Here is a 19,782-nt window from a genome sequence, read left to right as displayed (position 1 = left end):
GGGGAGGACTGAGCAGAGGGGTGAGAAGGGGAGCCGCCACGGGGGTGGGGAGGACTGAGCATAGGGGGGTGAGAAGGGGAGCCGCCACGGGTGTGGGGAGGACTGAGCATAGGGGGGTGAGAAGGGGAGCCGCCACGGGGGTGGGGAGGACTGAGCAGAGGGGTGAGAAGGGGAGCCATCACGGGGGTGGGGAGGACTGAGCAGAGGGGTGAGAAGGGGAGCCACCACGGGGGTGGGGAGGACTGAGCAGAGGGGTGAGAAGGGGAGCCATCACGGGGGTGGGGAGGACTGAGCAGAGGGGTGAGAAGGGGAGCCATCACGGGTGTGGGGGAGGACTGAGCAGAGGGGTGAGAAGGGGAGCCGCCACGGGGGTGGGGAGGACTGAGCAGAGGGGTGAGAAGGGGAGCCGCCACGGGGGTGGGGAGGACTGAGCATAGGGGGGTGAGAAGGGGAGCCGCCACGGGTGTGGGGAGGACTGAGCATAGGGGGGTGAGAAGGGGAGCCGCCACGGGGGTGGGGAGGACTGAGCAGAGGGGTGAGAAGGGGAGCCATCACGGGGGTGGGGAGGACTGAGCAGAGGGGTGAGAAGGGGAGCCACCACGGGGGTGGGGAGGACTGAGCAGAGGGGTGAGAAGGGGAGCCATCACGGGGGTGGGGAGGACTGAGCAGAGGGGTGAGAAGGGGAGCCATCACGGGTGTGGGGGAGGACTGAGCAGAGGGGTGAGAAGGGGAGCCACCACGGGGGTGGGGAGGACTGAGCAGAGGGGTGAGAAGGGGAGCCATCACGGGGGTGGGGAGGACTGAGCAGAGGGATGAGAAGGGGAGCCACCACGGGGGTGGGGAGGACTGAGCAGAGGGTGAGAAGGGGAGCCACCACGGGGGTGGGGAGGACTGAGCAGAGGGTGAGAAGGGGAGCCATCACGGGGGTGGGGAGGACTGAGCAGGGGGTGAGAAGGGGAGCCACCACGGGTGTGGGGAGGACTGAGCAGGGGGTGAGAAGGGGAGCCGTCACGGGTGTGGGGAGGACTGAGCAGAGGGGTGAGAAGGGGAGCCACCACGGGGGTGGGGAGGACTGAGCAGAGGGGTGAGAAGGGGAGCCATCACGGGGGTGGGGAGGACTGAGCAGAGGGGTGAGAAGGGGAGCCATCACGGGGGTGGGGAGGACTGAGCAGAGGGGTGAGAAGGGGAGCCATCACGGGTGTGGGGAGGACTGAGCAGAGGGGTGAGAAGGGGAGCCACCACGGGGGTGGGGAGGACTGAGCAGAGGGGTGAGAAGGGGAGCCATCACGGGGGTGGGGAGGACTGAGCAGAGGGGTGAGAAGGGGAGCCACCACGGGGGTGGGGAGGACTGAGCAGAGGGATGAGAAGGGGAGCCATCACGGGTGAGGGGAGGACTGAGCAGAGGGGTGAGAAGGGGAGCCATCACGGGTGTGGGGAGGACTGAGCAGAGGGGTGAGAAGGGGAGCCATCACGGGGGTGGGGAGGACTGAGCAGAGGGGTGAGAAGGGGAGCCACCACGGGGGTGGGGAGGACTGAGCAGAGGGGTGAGAAGGGGAGCCACCACGGGGGTGGGGAGGACTGAGCAGAGGGTGAGAAGGGGAGCCATCACGGGGGTGGGGAGGACTGAGCAGGGGGTGAGAAGGGGAGCCACCACGGGGGTGGGGAGGACTGAGCAGAGGGGGTGAGTGTGGCTGAAGGGCTTCAGCCTCTCCGGCCACGGCAGCAGCGGGTGGCGGAGGCCGATAAGGGGGTGGTCCAAGGGTCAGTGCGGGGGTCTTCTGGGGGACCTGAAAGAACAGGGTAAAGCCTTCAGGAAGGAGCAGGAGCTGAGGGCTTCTGAGGCTTCTGCGGAAGCTGGGCAAGTAAAATCTTCTTCCTATTAGGGCACGAACATTTCTTAATGTAATTAGGCTTGGCAGTAGCTATGTCAATCCAAACATCAATATAGGGAATTTGGTCTGTGTGTCCGGGATTCCCATAGATGACGCCCCAAACTGCAAACAAATAGCCTAAATCGAAAGAGCGCTGGGAGGGCCAGCCGACCCGAAAGGGGCCACTGGAGCTGGCCCAGAGTGTGCAGGGCCCAGGGTCCGCCGTGGTGTCGGCCTGAGGCGCAGGGCCCAGGGTCCGCCGTGGTGTCGCGGCCTGAGGCGCAGGGCCCAGGGTCCGCCGTGGTGTCGCGGCCTGAGGCGCAGGGCCCAGGGTCCGCCGTGGTGTCGGCCTGAGGCGCAGGGCCCAGGGTCCGCCGTGGTGTCGCGGCCTGAGGCGCAGGGCCCAGGGTCCGCCGTGGTGTCGCGGCCTGAGGCGCAGGGCCCAGGGTCCGCCGTGGTGTCGCGGCCTGAGGCGCAGGGCCCAGGGTCCGCCGTGGTGTCGCGGCCTGAGGCGCAGGGCCCAGGGTCCGCCGTGGTGTCGCGGCCTGAGGCGCACGTGGAGAAATCTGAGAACTTATCAGTGAGACATTGCAGAGGGGTCTTAGCTTCTGAAGGTCCCTGACCCATTTTGAAGGACACAGGCCACCACACACAGAAACACAAAACACAAAAGTACAAACGAATAAGACAGACAAAGATGTTGCCAGACAAACCGAACCGGGGCCAAGAGCGATGTCTGGCTTCGGCCCAGGGGCGGGATCTCTGTGCTGCGTCCAGCAGACCCACTTCCCCTCACTCCGCAGAGTTTTCAGGAACAGACTTACCGAGGGACGTCCCGTCTGCTGAACCGAACCTGGGCCAGGGTTTCCAGATGCTCTCTGGATGGAATTTGGAGTGGAGACAATTCCAGGGCAGAATGGCATCGGGGCGGAGGAACGTCTTCTCCGAGGCCTTCCCCGAGACCGCCGTCCGCTCCTGGGATGGACCTGTCTCCCGGGGTCTGAGGAGGTCAACCCACCGGAGAGGCGGACCTTGTCTGTCAAATCTCGCTGGGGCCTCCAAATGTTGTAGACCAACGAGACAGACCAGACTCAGACTCCGAACTGGGTTCAAATTAAGAGCTTTATTAGCTGTGGGCGACTGTCCCGTTCTACGCAGAGGAGGGAGCAGCCCCGAGCTCAGGGGGAGGGTTGCTTATATAGTTGTCTTAGCCCCTGTTAAGGAATTGGGCTAAGGGTCTGCGAGCAAGCATGTACAGAAGCGGATACCTGCGGTTAGCCGTTACGTCTGAAGGGTGAGCAGTTCTATCTGCACAATATAGTGGTCAGCTCCGGCTGATGTCTATCTCCTTCCCTCCTACCTAGTTCCTGTAATCCTTCTAGGGTCCAGGGCAAGGTCTACCAAGTGGGAATTTTTTTTTTTATCCTCACCTGAGGACATTTTTTTCATTTTTTGTTCAGATAGAGTGGGAGGGAGAGAGAGAGAGAAAAAAACATCGACGTGAAAGGTACACATCCAGTGGCTGCCACCCACGTGACTCAACCAGGGCTGGGGACAAACTGCAATCGAGGTACGTGCCCTTAGTGGGAACCGAACCGCAGGCTGACACTGTAACCGTAGAGCCAAACCGGCCAGGGCCAAGTGGGAAATTTTTAACTACAAGTTTTCACAGTACTTTAGCTGTATGTTCTTTTGTTTCATTGCCCTATTTTTATTGTCTGTCCTTCACAGTAGGAAGAAGAAATCGATCAAGAGAACTGAGATGAATGAATGAGAGAACCAAACCTGCATTTGCCTTCCCATTTCTACCAGCAAGGATTGTGAGTTGGTCTTTGCAAACAGAAAAACATGAGCTCATCATGACTTGCATTTTCCTTGGTGTAGGAAAAATGAGACAGCCGAAACAGACAAGATTAGGAATTAGAAAGGAGACAACTTCAGATTCAGCAGCGATTAAGAACATTTTAAGGACCTATACTTAACACTAAGGCAAGAAGTTTGAAAACCTGAAAGAAATGGGTAAGGCAGAGGCCATGACCTCCGGAAGGGGAGAGCTGGAGTCAGGCGCCTTGGGTGAAACCTGGCTGGATCACTTACTGGCTGGTTGACCTCAGGCCAGTTACTTAGCCTCTCTGTGCTTCAGCCCCTCATCTATGAAATGGAGAGAAGAATGGTTTCTTCCCCTAGGCTGGTTGTACGGATTGATTGCGTTCATATGTGGAAAGTGCACACAGTCGAGACTCGTAAGTGTTCTTGTCATGTTGTTGTATTTTTATTAAATGGTGCTGGCTCAGCAGGCTGTCCACCAAAAAGAAAGTAAACATGCACTTCCCTCTTACTTCATACGGAAAATAATTTTTTTATGTACTCAGTGGACAATAAAACAATAAAAATCTTGCAAGAACATCGAGGGAATTAAATGAACAGTCTAGGATCAGAGAGGACTCCTCATCCAAACTAAAGGAGAAGCGCTCTATTCCGCCTTTTAAATACTTTGTATAGCAAGAGACACCACACCCTGGCCAGTTTGGCTCAGCAGTTTGAGCCTCGACCCACAGACCAGAAAGTCCCGGGTTTGGTTCCCACTAAAGGCACATACCTCAGTTGCAGTTTGTCCCTGGCCCTGGTTGGGGTCATGTGGGTGGCAACCACTCGATGTCTCTCTCTCATATTGATCTCTCTCTCACTCTCTTCCTCCCTCTCTCCCTCCCACTCTATCTGAAGATAAATGCAAAAATGTCCTCGGGTGAGGATTAAAACAAAAAAAGAGGCACCACGAAAAGGTCCGTGCATGAGTGGTGGATGGAGGAAAACACCAGGAACTTAGATGGTTGTAATACAAAGCTCTTAAATAAATATTGACAAAGAAAACACAAAACGGAACAGAAGCAGCAAGTCAGGGACTGCGCCTTCCCAGACATGAATACAAAATGCAAAATTACGGTTGTGAAAAGCCCTCCAGCTCGGAGCCTGGAGATACGAAGCCAGAACCCTGAGACACTCGACTGTGCTCTCGGAACTGCCGTGGACTCTTACAGCCCTGCTGGTCCTCCTGGGCCAACTGGTGGAGAGCTATCTGGTAACACCTATGAAGTGGAAAATGCAAATATCCCCAGGACTCCATTACGCTGAGACGAAATCATCTGGAAGTTCAAGGAAGTTTCTGGGCAGTGGTCAAAAAGTGTAAGAGAAGAGTATCCCACAAATGGGACACATTATGGCCACATGCATATAAGCTTTATTAATGTGACTATTAAATGCCACAAGAGTGGATAGAATTAATTCACCTGTCCCCTTTGCCTTGGAGGGACTGTGCACACACACAACCCTATTTTAATGGTTTTATTTTAATGATTTTAGAGAGAAAGGAAAGGGGAGAGAGACAGACAGAGAGAGACATGGATTTGTTGTTCCACTTCTTGCACGTGTCCTGACCGAGGCACAGCCTTGACACATAGGGACAATTTTCTAACCAACTGAGCTACTGGGCCAGGGCAATAAGATGCTATTTTTGAAAACAGTGACAACCCCCAATGTGTCATGTTCATTTTAACTGTGTCAGGTATCACACAAGCATTGAGAAAAGGACAGGGAAAGCAGGCTAGAATGACACGGGTGCTGATACCGAGGGAGCGTCAGCCCGAGTGTGACAGACAGACTGGTCCAAAACATTCTTTGCATTCATGCACGTTTGTGGAATTATATTTGTGTTACTGTGCAGAAATAAAAGATTCTTTTTTTAATTGATATCTGCCATTTATGTTACTGTTTTCTATTTATTGTCTTTATTCTTTTATTTTATTTTTGTTACAGATGTTTCTCCTTTTTTACCCCATTGACACCCTCCTCCCTATCCCCCCCATCCCCGCCCGTCCCCAGCTTTCTTGTCCATGTCCATCGGTCATGCCTACGTGCATATCAGTTCTGTGGTTTATCTCCGCCCTCCCCCCAGCACCCCCTCTTCTGAGGGTTGTCAGTCTGGCCCTACTTCCATGTCTCTGGGCCTACCCTATTCCTCAGACTGTTATGTTCATTATATTCCACAAATAAGTGAGATCATGTGGTATTTGTCTTTTTCTGCTTGGCTTGTTTCACTTAGGATAATACTTTCCAGGTCTAAAAGAGATTCTTTCCACTTTTGGTGTAAACAGTATACTTCATGTGCGATGGGAGAGGGCCTCGCCTGTTTGCTCTGCTCTGGGCTCTGGCCAACCCGAGGCTAGGGGTGCCGCGGTGTGGGCCGCCCTCCAGAGGGCCCGCGGGCTCCTTTCCCGGTGCGGCGGAGGCAGAGGCGACCGGCTGGTCTTGGGCCGCCGCCAGCGGGCCAGTGCCTAGCTCACCGTGACTTGCACTTTGCAGCGGCCCTGCCCCGCCTTTGCCTTCTGAGCCACCGGGCTGCCCTTTGTCCTGACTCAGGCCCTGGCTTCCTGGGTGCTTCCCGGGAGGCTGCACAGCCCCGAAGGTTGGGGGATGAGGGTGGGAGAGGGCACCTGGCAGCACCCATCTGCCTCCCACTGATCTGCCTCCCCCCAGTCCAGGGGCTGCAGACCTGCGGCTTCTCCCGCGGAGGCGCTGTGACGGGCGCAGGGAGAGGGCTGGAGGCCGGGTCCCTCCACTCCCCCAGGAGCTGGCGCCCGGGGCAGGGCGGGCGGCTCACGCCCTCTCCTCTGCAAGGCTCTGCCAACAGGAGCTGGCTGGCTGATACCGAACAACAAAATACCAGGCTCATCTTCCGGCCCACCGGTGGGCATTTAAGAGTCGTTGGCCAGGATCCCTCCCGCCAACTGCAAGGACTAGGTCAGGAATGATGTGCCCTTGGGTGAAGCCAAGTTCAGCTGCCCACCCAGCCCTCACGCCGGCCGCGCCGGGTTGCAAGCCCCTCCTGCCTGTGAGCAGGCCCTGCCCCAGGGGACCGCAGGCGGAAGGTGGCTTCTGTGGGTGCGAGGAGGGGCAGGCAGCGGAGGGAGACATTGTAGGTACTGTGTGGGTGGCAAAGGGAGGGAGCAGTGCAGTCCGCCTGGAGGGTCTCCATGGTGGCCAAAGGCAAAGACCTATTTATTCAATTAGGAAAACAAGCATGTTGGGAGAATAAAATGTCCACATGAGTAAATTTTCAGGGTGACTGATTTAGCGCTTTCAGCAAATTATTTGGAAGGGAGTGTCACTCTCCAAAGCTCTCTAATATCTGTTGCCTCATTAAGCTCCTACCACAGTCGCTGGAAACAACTGTTTTTGCCCTGGGGAATCAGACTCTTCCAGGTCACATAGCTAAAGAGCCATGAAGCTGTAACTCATTTCATTGTATGCTGCCTTCAAATGCGTTTTTAAAACAGAGTTTTTACTTTAACATTATTTTAGATTCACAGAAAAATTGCAAAGATAGTTGTGACGAAGGCGTCACATTAACGTGCAGCCAATGAACCCATGTTGGTGTGTTCTTAGCAACTAAGATGCATGCATTTGCACATCTACTGTTTACCCAATGTCCTTTTTCTGTCCAGGATCCTGTCCCGCAGACCATATTGTGTTCTGTCATGTCTCCCCCGGTTCCTCTTGGCCCAGACTTTCCATGTCTATGATGACCTTGATAGTTGTGAGGAGTACTAGTCAGGTGTTTTGGAGAATATCCCTTAATTTGGGTTTGTTTGATGGGATTATGGCTCTGGGGGAGGAAGACCACAGAGGTGGCCCTGGCTGGCTTGGCTCAGTGGTTAGAGTGTCGGCCCTGTAGACCAAACAGTTTCGAGTTCAATTCTGATCAAGGGCATGTACCTCAGTTGCATTTTGGTCCCTGGCTTTGGTTGGGGTTGTGCCAGAAACAGCTAATCAGTGGGTCTCTCTCACACCGATACTTCTCTCTCTCTCCCTCCCTCCCTCCCACTGTATCTGAAGATAAATGGAAAAATATCCTCCAGTGAGGATTAAAAAAAAAAGACCACAGAGGTGAAGTGGCATTTCATCACATCATATCCAGGGAACATGCTTCATCTTGACTGGTCACCGAGGATGTAGACCTTGACCTCTTGATGAACTTGTGTTCATCCGGTTCCCCCACTGTAGCTATTCTCCCAACGTGCCCACTGTCTTCTTTGGAAGGAAGTCATCATTCATCACACACTTGAGGTAAGGGAGCTTATGTCCTACTCTCTCAAGGAGCATTACTGACAAATTATTTTGAATTCTTCTGCAAGGGAGATTCCAAAGAGATTTTCAATTCTTTTTCCTATTTTCTTTGAGTGAAGATACTGAATATAATAAAAATATTTAATAACTTTATTGATATATAATTCAACACCATATTATTCACCCATTTAAGTGTACAGTTTAATGCTTTTTTAGTTTTTGTGCAACCTCACCACAATCTAATCATGAAAAATTTTCGCGCCCACTAAAAGAAACCTCATACTCATTAGCATTCAGTCCCCACTCCCCCGCCTCCAGTTCCCTTCCTCAGCTTTCTGTCTATAAATTTGACTTTCCTAGATGTTTCATATGAATAGAATCTTATAGTAGGAAGTATTGTGTGACTGGGTTTTTATCACTTAGCATAATGTTTACAAGATGTATCCATAATGTAGTGTGTGTCAGAACTTTATTCCTTTTTAAAACAATTTATTGTTGACAGTATTACAGATATTCCTCATTTTTCCCTCCTTTGCTCCCTTCAACCCAGCCCCTGCTCTCACCCAGGCCCACATCACACTATTGTCTGTGTCCACGGGCTATGCCTATATGCATATATGTTCTTTGGTTAATCTCTTCCCCTCCCCTCTACCCTCCTCCCCTCTGAGATCTGTCAGTATGTTCCATGCCTCCATGCCTCTGGATCAGATTATTTTGTTCATTAGATTACACATATAACTGAGATCATGTGATATTTGTCTTTCTCTAAATGACTTATTTTGCACAGCATAATAATCTCTAGGTCAATCCATGCTGTTGCAAAGGGTAAAGGCTCCTTCCTTTTTTACAGCTGCATAGTATTCCATTGTGTAAATGTACCACAGTTTTTTTATCCACTCATGTACTGATGGATACTTGGGCTGTTTTCTAGATCTTAGCTATTGTAAATAACACTGCTATGAACATAGGGGTGCATATATTCTTCTGATAGGTGTTTTGGGATTCTTATGATATATTCCTAAAAGTGGGATCTCTGGGTCAAATGGCAGTTCCATTTGTAATTTTTTCAGGAAACTTCATATTGTTTTCCATAGTGGCTGCACCAGTCTGCATTCCCACCAGCAGTGTACTAGGGTCCCCTTTTCTCCACACCCACACCAGTACTTGTTGTTTATTGATTTATTGATGATAGCCATTCTGGTAGGTGTGAGTTGATACCTCATTGTAGTTTTAATTTCCATCTCTCTGATCATTCGTGACATTGCACATTTTTTCATATGCCTATTGGCCATCTATGTTCTCTTTGGAGAAATGTTTATTCAGGTCCTTTGCCCATATATATATATATATATATTTGCATTTATCCTCAGAGCAGGAGGGAGAGAGAGAGAAACATCGATGTGAAAGAGACACATCGAGTGGCTGCCACCCCCACGACCCAACCAGGGCCGGGGACAAACCGTAACTGAGGTACATGCCCTTAGCAGGAACTGAACCTAGGACTCTGGTCCATGGGCCAACGCTCTAACCACTGAACCAAACTGGCCAGGGCATTTTGCCCATTTTTAAATTGGATTGTATGTTTTGGTGTTGAGTTGTATGGGTTTTTTGTATATTTTGGAAATTAACCTCTTATCAGATGTGTCATTGGCAACTGTTTTCATTTTGTTGATGGTTTCTTTAGCTGTGGAGTAGCTTTTTAGTTTGATGTAGTCCCATTTGTTTATTTTATCCTTTGTTTCTCTTTCTTTAGGAGATGTATTGGTGAAAATCCAGCTACGTGAGATGTTTAAAATTTTATTGCCTATGTTTTCTTCTAGGATTTTATGGTTTTGCAACTTTCATTTAAGAATTTTATCCATTTTGCCCTGGTCAGTTTGGTTCAGCGGTTAGAGCATCGGCCTGTGGTGCAGAGAGACCTGGGTTCGGTTCCCGCTAAGGGCACGTACCTCGGTTGCAGTTTGTCCCCGGCCCTGGTTGAGTTGTGTGGGTGGCAGCCACTCGATGTGTCCCTTTTACATCGATGTTTCTCTCTCTCTCTCTCTCCCTCCCTCCTGCTCTATCTGAACAAAAAATGGAACAATGTCCTCGGGTGAGGATAAAAAATAAATAAATAAATAAATAAATAAATAAATAAAAAGAATTTTATCCATTTTGAGTTTATTCTTGTGTATGGTATAACTTGGTGGTCTAGTTTTATTTTTTTGCATGTACATATTCAGTTTTCCCAACACCATTTATTGAAGAGACTATCGTTACCCCATTGTATGCTCTTGACTCCTTTGTCAAATATTAATTGACCGTATTGGTGTGGGTCGATTTCTGGGTTCTCTGTTCTGTACCATTGATCTATATGCCTGTTCTTGTGCCAGTACCAGGCTGTTTGTTTTGGTTTTGGTTTTTTTTCAGGCTGTTTTGATTACAATGGCTTTGTAGTATAGTTTGATATCTGGCATTGTGATTCCTCCAACTTTGTTTTTTTTTTCTTAAGATTGCTGAGGCTCTTTGGGTCTTTTCTGGTTCTGTATAAATTTTTAGAATATTTGTTCTACACCTATGGAATATGCCAATGGTATTTTAATAGGGATTGAGTTGACTCTGTAGATTGCTTTGGGTAGTATGAACGTTTTAATTATATTAATTCTTCCAATCCATGAATAAGGTATATGCTTCCACTTGTTTGTATCTTCTTCTATTTCCTTCTTCAATATCTTATAGTTTTCCAAGTATAGGTCCTTTACCTCTTTGGTTAAGTTTATTCCCAAGTATCTTATTTTTGTTGTTGTTGCAATGGTAAATGGGGTGGTCTCTTTAGTTTCTCTTTCTAAGAGTTCATTATTGCTCTATAAAAATACTATCGATTTCTTGATGTTAATTTAGTATCCTGCTACTTTGCCAAATTCATTTGTTAACTGTAGCTGTTTTTTGGTGGAGTCATTAGGGTTTTCTATGTAAAATACCATGTTATCTATGAATAATGACAGTTTTACTTCCTCCTTTCCAATTTGGATGCATTTTATTTATTTTTTCTTCTCATCTGATCTCTGTGCTTATGACTTCCAGTACTATGTTGAATAAGACTGGTGAAAACAGCCCTGGCCAATTTTGCTCAGTGGTTAGAGCGTCGGCTCACGGACCAGAGAGACCCGGGTTCGGGTCCCGCTAAGAGCACGTATCTCGGTTGCAGTTTGTCCCCAGCCCCAGTTGGGGTTGTGTGAATGGCAACCAGTCCATGTGTTTCTCTCTCTCGTCTTCCCTCTCTCCCTCCCACTCTATCTGAAGATAAATGCAAAAATGTCCTCAGGTGAGGATTAAAAAAAAAAAAAGAGTGGTGAAAACAGACATCACTATATTGTTTCTGATCTTAAGGGAGGCACTTTTGTTTTTTGCCCATTGAGTATGATGTTGGCTGTAGGTTTGTTACATATGGCCTTTATTATGTTGACATGTGATCCCTCTATTACCACTTTGCTGAGAGGTTTTATAATAAATGGGTGTTGGATTTTGTTGAATGCTTTTTTGCCTCTATTGCTATGATCATGTAGTTTTTATCCTTCATTTTGTTTATGTGATGTATCACGTTTATTGATTTGCGAATACTGAACCAACCTTGCATCCCTGGAATAAATGTCACTTGGTCATGTTGTATGATCTCTTTAATATTTGCTGGATCTGATTTGCTAATATTTTGTTGAGGACTTTAGCATCTATGTTCATCAGGGATATTGGCCTATAATTTTCTTTCTTTGTTGTGTCTTTATCTGGTTTTGGAGTAGGATAATGGTGGCTTTGTAAAAAGAGTTTGGAAATCTTTTCTCCTCTTGAGTTTTTTGGAATAGTTTGAGGAGGATAGGTGTTAGTTCTTCTTTGAATGTTTGGTAAAACTCAACTGTGAAGCCATCCAACCCTGGACTTTTTGTTTGCTGGGAGTTTTTTTTTGTTTTTGTTTTTGTTTTTTAATCCTCACCTGAGGATACCTTGCTTGGTTGCCTTCCGAATGACTGCACAACCCATTGATCCCAACTGGGGCCAGGGACCAAACTGCAACCAAGGTACATGCCCTTGGCCAGATCAAACCTGCAACTCCTCTTTGGTCTGCGGGCTGACGCTCTAACTGCTGAGCCTGACAAGCCAGGATGCTGGGAATTTTTACATTATGGCTTCAATTTCATTAGTTGTTATCAGCCTATTCAAGTTTTCTGCTTCTTCTTGATTGAATATTGGAAGATTGTATGTTTCTAGGATTTTTTCCATTTCACCCAGGTTGTCCAATTTGATGGCATATAGATGTTCATAGTATTTTCTTACAATTTTTTGTATTTCTGTGATGTCAGTTGTTACTTTGCCTCTTTCATTTCTGATTTTATTTATTTGGGTCCTCTCTCTTTGTTTCTTGGTGAGTCTGGCTAAAGGTTCATCAATCTTATTTATTTTTTCAAAGAAACAGCTCTTGTTTTTTTAATCATCACCCAAGGACATTTTTGCATTTATTTTCAGATAGAAAGTAGAGACAGCCTGAAAGTTATCTACAAGGGAGTCTAATTAGACTGTTAGCTGATTTCTCAACAGAAACACTTCAGGCCACAAGGGATTGGTATGATGTATTCAAAGTAATGAAAAGTAAAGACCTGAACCATAGACTATGCTATCCAGGAAAGCTGTCATTTAAAACTGAAGGTGAAATAAAGAGCTTCCAGACAAAACAGGTCTAAGACAGTATATTACCACAAAACCAGCATTGCAGGAAATATTTAAAGGACTACTATATGAATAAGAATAAATTAAGAGAGAGAGAAACAAGGTATAAAAAAATTGCAATATATAAGTACCTATCAATAATAACTTTAAATATAAATGGGTTAGATGCTCCAATCAAAAGACATAGGGTAGCTAGCTGAATGGATAAGAAAACATGACCCATATATATGCTGTCTACAAGAGACCTACGTCAGAACAAAAGATCCACACAGATCGAAAGTGAAGGGATGAAAAAAATTCCATGCAAATGGAAATGAAAAAAAAAGCTGGGGTAGCAATATTCATATCTGAGAAAATAGACTTCAAAACAAAGGCCATACAAGAGACAAATAATACTAAAGGGATAGATCCAAACTTTGTCAAACATATATGCATTCAGTATAGAAGTACCTACATATATTTTTTAAAATTCTGGGTGGACTCTAAGAGAGTGATTAATAGCAATACAGTCATAGTAGAGGATTTTAAAAATTCATTGACATCACTGGATAGATTTTCCAGACAAAAAGTCAACAAGAAACAGACCTTAAACAACATGCTAGATCATATAGAGTTAATTGATATTTACAGAAAATTTCTTTCAAAACAACAGAATATACATTCTTCTCAAGTGCACATGGAACATTCTCAAAGGTAGACCTTAAGTTAGGACACAAAATAAGCCTTAAAAAAAAAATTTTTTTTTTTTTTATCCTCACCTGAGGACATTTTTTTTATTTTTTGTTCAGATAGAGTAGGAGGGAGAGAGAGAAAGAGAGAGAGAGAGAGAGAGAGAGAGAGAGAGAGAGAGAGAAGAAACATCAACGTGAAAGGGACACATCAAGTGGCTGCCACCCACACAACCCAACCAGGGCAGGGGACAAACTGCAACCGAGGTACAATCTTAGAGGGAACCAAACCTGGGTCTCTTTGGACCACAGGCCGACCCTCTAACCGCTGAGCCAAACCGGCCAAAACAAGCCTTAACAATTTCAAGAAGATTGAAATTATATCATGCATCTTCTCAGATCACAATGGCATAATACTAGAAATCAACTCCAAGAAAAACATTAAAAAATATGGCAGCTAAATAGAATGTTATTAAACAATGAATGAGTTACTAATGAGATGAAGGAAGCAAAACTTCCTGGAAACAAATTCAAATGAACATAAGACAACCCAAAATTTATGGACAGAGAGAAAGCAGTCCTGAAAGGGAAGTTCATAGCATTATAGGCCTGCCTCAAGAAACAAGAAAAAGTTCAAATAAAAAAAATCTAACCCCACAATGGAAAGAATTAGAGAGAGAACAACAAGAAACTCCCAGAGTAAATAGAAGGAGGAAATAATAAAGATCACAGTGGAAATAAAGATATAGAGAGTAAAAACACAAAACAAAAAAATCAATAAAACCAAGAGCTGTTGCCCTGGCCGGTTTGGCTCAGCGGTTGGAGCATTGACCCACGAACTAGAGAGTCCCGGGCTTGGTTCCTGCTGGGGGCACATACCCCCATTGTTGTAGTTTGGCCCCAGCCCCAGGTGGCGTTGTGTGGGTGGCAACCAGTTGATGTGTGTCTCTCACATCAATGTTTCTCTCTTTCTTTGTCTTAAATGTTTGTTATTTTAAGTATGATGTGTCTTGGTGGGGGTCTCTGTGTTCATCTTGATTGGGACACTATGTGCTTCCTGAGCTTCTTGATGTTTTCCTTCCTAGGTTAGAGTTTTCTGTCACTCTATCTTGAAATAGGTTCTCTATTCTTTGCTCACGTTCTTCTTCTTCTAATACCCCTATGATGTGCATGTTGTTTCATTTCATATTGTCCCAATGTTTCCTAAAACTGTGCTCCTGCTTTTTAATTCTCTTTTCTTTTTGCTGCTCCAATTAGGTGTGTTTTTTTTGTAATTTATCTTTATTGTTGAATATATTACAGATGTGCCTCATTTTCCCCCTGTTGACCCCCTCCGTCCCACTCCCCCCCCCTCCTGCCTTTCCCCACACTGTTGTCTGTGTCCATTGGTTATGCATATATACATATAAGTTCTTTGGTTTATCTCTTTCCACCCCCACCCTCTCTTCCCTTTGAGGTTTGTCAGTCTAACAACCAATTTGTACTTCTTCATCCCTTCACCTTTTTCACCCATTCCCCCAACCCCCCTCCCAGCTGGCAACCAACAAAATGTTCTCTGTATCTATGAGAATGCTTCTGTTCTGCCTGTTCATTTTGTTTGTAGATTCAATTGTCAATAGATATGTTTTCATTGCCATTTTGTTTGTTCATTTGGGGGGGTGGTATGTGCCCCTAGTGAAAACCAAACCCAGGACTCTCTGGTCTGCAGGCCGACACTCCAACCGCTGAGCCAAACTGGCCAAGGCTGTTCATATCTTTTATCTTTTTCTTCAAGAAGACCCTCAACATTTTATAAAATAATGGTTTGGTGGTGATGAACTTCTTTAGCGTTTTCTTGTCTGGGAAACTCTTTATATGGCCATCGATTCTAAATGACAGCTTTGTAGGATAGAGTAATCTTGGTTGTAAGTTCTTGCTTTTCATCACTCTGAATACTTCTTGCCACCCCCTTCTAGCTTGCAAAGTTTCTTTTGAGAAATCAGCTGACAGCCTTATGGGAACTCCCTTGTAGGTAACTAACTGCTTTTCTCTTGCTGCTTTTAAGATTCTCTCTTTGTCTTGAACCTTTTGCATTTTGATGATGATGTGTCTTGGTGTGGACCTCTTGGGGTTCATCTTGTTTGGGACTCTCTGTGCTTCCTGGACTTGTATGTCTGTTTCCTTAGCCAAGTTAGGGAAGTTTTCTGCCATTATTGTTTCAAATAGGTTTTTGATTTCTTGTTCTTTCTCTTCTCCTTCTGGCACCCTCAAGATGAGAATATTGGCATACTTGAAGTTGTCCCAGAGGCTCCTTACAGTATCCTCATTTTTATTTTTGATTCTTTTTTTCTTTTTGCTGTTCTGATTGGGTGTTTTTTGCTTCCTTATATTCCAAATTGATGGTTTGCTTCTTGGCTTCACCTACTCTGCTATTGAATCTGTATAAATTATTCTTTATTTCAGTTAGTGCTTCCTTCATTTCTGACTGTTCATCCTTCATGTCTGACTGCTCCTTTTTTATGCTCCTAAGGCCCTCACTAAGTTCATTGATGTTCTCACTAAGTTCATTGAACATCATTATAAGCATTGTTTTTTTTCCATTTTTTGTTCAGATAGAGGGGGAGGGAGAAAGAGGAAGTGAGAGAGAGAGAGAGAGAGAAACATCAATGTGAAAGGGACACATCAAGTGGCTGCCACCTGCATGACCAACCAGGGCTGGGGACAAACTGCAACCGAGGTACGTGCCCTTAGTGGGAACCGAACCCGGGTCTCTCTGGACTGCAGGCCGACACTCTAACCACTGAGCCAAACCGGCCAGGGCATAAACATTGTTTTGAACCCTGCATGTGTTAGGTTACTTATCTCTATTTCACTTAGTTCTTTTCCTGGAGTTTTGTTCTGTTCTTTCATTTGGAACCTGTCTCTTTGTCTCCTCATTTTGGCTACCTCCCTGTGTTTCTTTCTATGTATTACTTAATGAAAGGTATGGGGCTAGGTGAGACCAGATGCTGCTTGTTTAAAAGAATTTAGAAAAATCTGAAGCAGGAGTTAAGACAGGCCAATCCTATGGTAAAGCAACTGGCAACAGCTTGGGTGGGCCTGAAAGTTGGGTGGGGCAGGGCCTCAGTGAATCACCAGGGTGGGGCAAACAGTGTGAGCCAAGTTGCTGGATTCCCAGATATGGCAGCTGTCTGCCGCCCCAGGGAAGGGCTCACCAAAGAAACAAAGGCCTCTGATAGCATGTCTGTCCAGGAGAAAGCCACCTCTCCAGCCCTTGCTCCAATGCCCACCAACTCAATTCTTCCCCAGATGTCTCTGGTGCCTTTCAAGCTGCCTCCCCCATACTGGAGCCTGGAGGGTGTGAGTTCAAGAAAGTCTATGTGTGGGCCCTTTAAGAGCAGTTGCCTGGGGCTCCAGCTGCCTCAGCCTCCTTGAGCCTTAGTTCCCACTGGTTTTTACAGCCAGAAGTTATGGCGACTTCTTTTCCTGGCATTGGAACCCTGAGCTGGGTGCCTGGTGTGGGACAGGGACCCCTCAGTCCTCAGAGAGGACCTTCCCAGCTGAGGTATCTTTCTAATTTTTTTCCACCACACGTGGGTGTGGGACCATCCTGTTGCACCCCTGCCCCTCCTACCAGTCTCGTTGTGGCTACTTCTTTAATTTCATAGTTGTAGGACTTCCATTCAGCTTGATTTTAGGTGGTTTTGAATGATGGTTGTTTTGTAGTTTAGTTGTAACTTTGATATGGTTGTGGAAGGATGCAATACCATGTTTATCTACGCCACCATCTTGACCAGAAGTCCAATTAGGTGTGTTTTTCTACCTTTTCTTCCAAATCATTGATTCAGTCCTCTGCTTTATTCAATCTACTTTTAATTTCTTTGGGTGTATTGTTGATGTCAGATATGGTATTCATCATTTCTGACTGGTTCTTCTTCATGGGTTCTACTTCATTTTTCATGCTGTTGAAGTTCCCACTAAATTTCTTGTAATTTTCACTAAGTTCCTTCAGCATCCTTATTACTTTAAACTCTATATCTGATAAATGGCTTGCCTACATTTTATTTCATTCTTTTTCTGGAGATTTCTCCTTTTCTTTTAGTTGAGGGTTGTTACTATTTCTCCCAATTTTAGCTGTATCTTTGTGTTTGTTTCTATGTATTTGATAGAACTGTTATGCCTCCCAGTCTTTGTGGGGTGGTCTTATGTGGTATGTGTTCTGTGGGACCCAGTGGTGCATCTCTTTTAGCTTCTGTGCTGGATGGTCTAGGGATGTTCCTTGTGTGATTTATTTGGTCTCTCCTGTTGTTACAGGTCTTGATTGTTGGTCCTATTCATTTGTGGGCACCCCATCAGGCTTGCTGGCTATGAGTCTCAACTCTGACCACATCATGAGAGCTGTTGTATAGGTGCTGACAGAACAAAATAAAACATAACAAGAAACAACACAAAAGCATACAAAGGACCTAAACAACAAAAACAAAAACAACCACAAAACAAAAGAGAATTAGGAAAGAGAAAGGAATAAAATATGTGTGGAATAAAGGGAGAAGAAAAGAAACTATGAAAGGAAACAAGGGAGAGAAAAAAGACTGCGAATAAACAGTAGGAAAAGGAACACAGGATAAAAGAAAATAGAAAGGAAATAAGTTCAACTGGTGTGGCTCAGTGGTTGAGTGTGGACCCATGCACCAAGAGGTTACCAGTTCAATTCCTGGTCAGGGCACATGCCCAGGTTGTGGGCCCGATCCCCAGTGTGGGGCATGCAGGAGGGGGCCAATCTATGTTCTGTCTCATCAATGTTTTTATCTCTCTCTCTCCTTTTCTCTCTCTCTAAAAATCAATAAAGAAAAAATATAAAAAAAAAATAAACTGCTAATGAAAATCATGTTGTTTACTCTTCAGCCTCTGCATGTTATACATTTGTAAATATACTGTGATTTGTGATTTGTGAGATATTTGGTCTTCATCCATAGTTCCTAGCTCAGCTTTCAAAACCCGTGGAATTTTCTAAATGTTGACAGAATAAAGGTGTCTTTTATTATGTTAATGAGGTGACTTTTGGAAGTACCAAAGGATGAGGCTGGTTGCCAGGAGAAGCAGCCAAGTGATTAGAGGATTGGAACTTTAGTTTCACCCCCTGACCTCAAGGGAAGGAAGAAGGCTTGGGTGTTCAATTCAGTCACCCATGGCCAACGACTTAGTCCAGCAATTATCAACTGGTAAAACAGGCAGTGCCTGACTCTTCGCTTGGGGGCTCTTTTCCTGTAGAGTGTCAGATAAAACAATGACAATGTCCACATAGCAAGAGCTGTCCGGTGTGATTAAATCAGAATGATAAGGGCCGGTGGTGGGACTTGTTAGCTGCATTGCTGGCTCTACCCGAAGACGCAGCTCATGCCTCCCACCTTGGTCCCAGGGACAGGCCAGCGGCCGTGAGGAACAGGGGAAGCAAATCCTGAAGGAACTAGAGGAGTATTATGAGAAGTTTAAACGGGAGATGTGGGCACCCAGAAAAAGAGATTGTTGCCCTGCATTGAGAGAGCCCTGATCTGAAGCCAGGAGCTGGGTGATGAGAAGATCCAGACTGTGAGTCAGCTGGTGGAGAACCAGACCAGGTAGGTGGGCAGTCACGTGGAAGTCCTGGAAGCACACTAAGAAGTCAGTGATACCACCGGCCACAGTGGCAAAGCTATCCAGGATGAGTCCAAGAACAAGACAATCACAAAGGCAGAAAAGCCCAAGAACAAGTGGTCTCGATGAAATCAGGAGACTGCAGCTCGTAATCGGGACCATGATGCCACCTCAGGAACGCCAAAGGAGGAGAAAGCAAAGGCCTCCGAGGAGAAACACTCCAGGGCGAAGCAGAGAGGGAAGCAGCCCCTGTGACTTCGCACTGGCCCCAGCTGCCCATGCACCGTCTGTGCAATCAGGTCTCCTGTGGAGAAGTGATCGGCTGTGACAATGACGAGTGCCCTACCGAGTGGTTCCACTCCTCCTGTGTAGAACTGAATCATAAGCCAAAGTGCAAGTGGTACTGTCCCAAATGCCGAGGTGAGAATGAGCAAACCATGGACAAAGCCCTGGAGAAATCCCAAAAGGAGGGGGCTTATAACAGCTAGTTGGTGGACCTTGAGGAACAGTGAGGAGAACTAAGCCAGTGTATTAACCACATCGTCCCCTTTGGTGAGGTGCAAAGGCTGCACAATGTATATCTTTAAAGAATGTTCGAGAAGGAGCCATTCCTTTCGTAGGGGTGGCAGTGATTCTCTCTGTCTTTTGTTTTCATTGCTACACCTGTGCACCATGTGAAAGTGGTCTGTGGATCAACATTGTAGAAACTGCAAATATAGGTTTGAATTGAACAAAAACAAAAAATCAAAATGATACCTATTTTTTTGTCAGAACACAAAAAACGTATTTTTTTGGTGTGCCCCAGAACA

The 19,782-nt window shown here is 46.3% G+C and overlaps 1 pseudogene; it reads left to right on the top strand.

The window, feature by feature from the left end:
* Nucleotides 1–4,790: 4,790 nt before the first annotated feature.
* Nucleotides 4,791–19,461, top strand: LOC118641231 (annotated as a pseudogene).
* The last annotated feature ends 321 nt before the right edge of the window (nt 19,462–19,782 follow it).

This window comes from Molossus molossus, unplaced genomic scaffold, assembly GCF_014108415.1.
Source record: "Molossus molossus isolate mMolMol1 unplaced genomic scaffold, mMolMol1.p scaffold_m16_p_27, whole genome shotgun sequence".
NCBI classification, from domain to species: Eukaryota; Metazoa; Chordata; class Mammalia; order Chiroptera; family Molossidae; genus Molossus; species Molossus molossus.
Note: the sequence above shows the minus strand (reverse complement) of the source record. Positions and strands in the feature narration are given on the sequence as shown.